This window comes from Hylobates moloch, unplaced genomic scaffold (assembly GCF_009828535.3).
Source record: "Hylobates moloch isolate HMO894 unplaced genomic scaffold, HMol_V3 SCAFFOLD_3, whole genome shotgun sequence".
NCBI classification, from domain to species: domain Eukaryota; kingdom Metazoa; phylum Chordata; class Mammalia; order Primates; family Hylobatidae; genus Hylobates; species Hylobates moloch.
The window spans coordinates 46,972,442-46,975,852 of NW_026652278.1; the positions used below are offsets into that span (position 1 = coordinate 46,972,442).

Genomic DNA, 3,411 nt, shown 5'->3' on the forward strand with positions numbered 1-3,411 from the left:
ATTAGATCATCCTAGACTAGGGTAGGCCTTATTGAATGTGAAATGCCAAGTGTCCAATGAAAAGGGTCTTTAGAAGACACAGACACAGAGAAGAAGGAAAGAAGACACAAAGAGAAGACCATCTGAAGATGGAAGCAGAGACTGGGGTTGTATAGTTATAAGCCAAGCAATACTTGAAACCATCAAAACCTGGAAGAGGCAAGGTAGGAGTCTCCTCTGGAGCCTTCAGAAAGAGAATAGCCCTGCCAACACACTGATTTTAGATTTCTGGCCTCCAAAACTGAGAGGATATTAATTTCTGCTGTTTTTAAGCCACTAAGTTTGTGATAATTTGCTATAGAAGCTCTAGAAAATTGATGGTCTTGACTTAAAGAATTTCCACCTTCTTTCCTTTCCCTTGACAAGAGTTTGTGTCACTATTGACAGCCATTTCATTTAACATGGCTGTAGCAGTAGACATGGCTGGCTGTGTGTTCCACCTTCCATGGAATAGACTTGTCTTTTCGAAGTAGTTGTCCAGACAGGGGCTACATTTTCCATCACTTCTTTCATCTTGATCAAGTGTATGTCCAGTTCTGGCCAATGAAATATGCGCAAAATTGACGTATGCTACTTCTGAGGGAAGGCACTTAAGAGTGTGTTTTTGTCCTACTTTCTTGAATCATGTCTATTGACTGGATCAAAAGACTCCAAGGATCTAGCAGATGGCAACATCACAAGATGGCATTGCCATTGTCGCTTAACGAAGCACATGAGACTATGGAGGGGAGTGGGTTTTTTTAATTAAAATGGGGTTCTGTCAGTCAGGCGAAAGGGAGGTGGGCAACACACAATATCTACTGCAACTACTTTATTATGTTCATATGCTTGTTACGTTGCTTTGATAGAGTTGCTTTGATGGAATTCAGATATTTGAAAAATACCTTTCCAAAGGACACATTCTTAGCTTCTTGGTAATAATGATAGTATTTAACTATACATTAATATTCAAATGTTAATGAAACACTTTTACTAAATACTCATTTAATTCTTACAAGACCCTTGTCATGTAGCTAAAACCAGTTGAACTAACTAACATTAGAATTAAGAAATTTTGACTTCAAATCCACACCTCTTTCTCTGCAGTACCTCATTTACAAATGGAAATTCTTATTGCCTGGAAGACCTAAGCTTGTCATCTGTAGTGAACGTGTGCTCTTTTTTGCTACCTAGTATGTATTTTCCTTTCTTTTAGTTAATGCTAATCTGAACTTCTGGGAGAACCACCCTTTCTGCTACTCTCAGCCTAACTAGAGTTGACTCTATCCCTGAATCCAGGGATGAACATGTGATTCAGACTGGCCAATCAGAAATGGCATTCCTCTGGCCTGTGGCCCAATATAGGCCAATGAGAGTCAGGTCCAGAACTTTCATTGTGTAGGGGAAAATGTAAGAAGTGCACCGTGGGCAGACATCTTGCTTACCGTGTAGCAGCTAAGAAGCCAGCAGAGTTGACATATCAGACACAGGGAGCCAGAGACGTCTTTTGAGTCCCTGAACCCTGTCAAGTCAGAAGTCAAATTTATTTGTTTGTGGAGTTTTCAGAAGATTCCCTCTTCTGCTTAAACCAGTTCAACTTAGATTTTATCAACTGTTTATGAAATAGTGACTTTTACCTTATGTGGATAACAGTCATTTAAAAAGGAAAAGTAAGATACTCCAGTATCCAGTATCCAGTATCCAGTACAGAGCTATTTCATGCTTAATCACTTCTAGTTTCAGAACTTTGAGCCAGGGACACTGAGCCAGTGTAGCCCCAGGTACAAGATTTGAAAGTTTCCTGCTCAGGATTCTGCATCCTTACTCATGAGGTCTGAGTATTAGGAGCCCCAAACAGGGAGAAGCTCAGTAAAAAGAAAATTTGTTGAATGTTGAGTGAATCTGGGGTAGTATGGACTTCCATGAAGTTCCAAGTATGTATTCTTGCTTTACTATTGAAATAAATTGTTCATAATTCTGCAACAGCTTGTGGCTTAATGTTCAGTAGGATAAACTATTTTTTTTTTCTGTTGCTTTGTAATTACTTGAAGTACACTTTATGGAGAATAACACCCAAAATTTAATTGCGTGACTGTGTTCTTATACATATGGGAGAAGGTATGGGAGGGAGGGTAAAGAGATTCCTTTGCCAAGGGGTGGAATTTTAAAATGCAGTTCATGTGTTGTATTTGCCTTATTGACATTTATCCTTCAATATAACCTAGAGTCAGGCTATTTAGATGATCACCACATCACAGTCAAGAGCTATGAATGATCTTCATTGATTTTGTTATTTCATTTCTTTAGTACATACCCAGCAATTTGCCCATTCAAAATTACAGTTGTGCTATTTCTGAATCTAAGCTGCTTTAGTGTTTATAGGTATGAAAGGAATTTGGGAAATATAATTTTCTGATTATTTGAGAAAGATGAGACTTTTAAAAATGTAACTGACTCAGAAAATTATTTTAATAGTTACAAACAATTTTTTAAAGAATCAGTATAAAATAGCAGTTGATTTCTCCATAATTATCAGAATTATTTATACTTGAGGTCTTGACTAAGTGGGGCTGAAATCAACAAAAGGTCTTGGGCTGTTGGCTTGGAAATCATCCCAGGAAGCTTGTCTTACTGATATGTGTCATGCTTAGCTCCTATGAGATGATCTGGTCCTTTGTAAAACAAGTATCTCTTTCTTCATTCTTTGGAGGCTTGAAGTGAATTTGGCAGTATTCATTAAACACCTTCCAGCTCCTTTCGTTTACCACTCTTCAACATTCAGCTCTGACTGCATCCATTTCAACTTTTTCTGCTCTTTTCTAAGTTGCTTTAATAATGTTAAATCATCCCAATTTTTATCTTTCTCTTCTTGGAAGTGTTTTACTACTGCTGAGGTCTGGACTATACAATTGTTTTATGGCTCTTTCCCTACTGGCATGAGCTGCCATCAAAAACTCATGAAATTTTTTATAGGTTTGGCTGGCATCAATTTTTCCCTGCAAAGGAAGCTGTGGGAACCATAGTGTTTAACTCATGTACTATTCAGTCATCAATTTTCCTCATCACCTTGAGTAATAATTCCTGGAACTTAGGAAACTCCTCACAATTCACATCACGACTGGGCGCCGCCATTGGATCAGAAAAATGAGATGTTTTAAACCGCTTAGCTTACATTGATTTCCTAGCCGTAGACCTTGGAAAAGTCAGGCCCTCTGATTTCTTCTTCTACATGAGCCACTAGAAAGGATGAAGTGAGGCGTGAGGCTGGGGATAGAATAGTATGTGAAGAGCACTATTTACTATATGCAGAAGAGGAAAATCCTATCATACATGTGCTCCTCAGTTAATAGGTTTTCTATAGAATGTAAACTTCTTGAGGCCAAGAACCTTGAC

At 38.2% G+C, this 3,411-nt stretch overlaps 1 pseudogene; it reads right to left on the reverse strand.

Annotated features, from left to right (window-relative positions):
- Positions 1 to 2,672: 2,672 nt before the first annotated feature.
- Positions 2,673 to 3,150, reverse strand: LOC116480671 (protein MIX23-like; annotated as a pseudogene).
- Between the last annotated feature and the right edge of the window lie 261 nt (positions 3,151 to 3,411).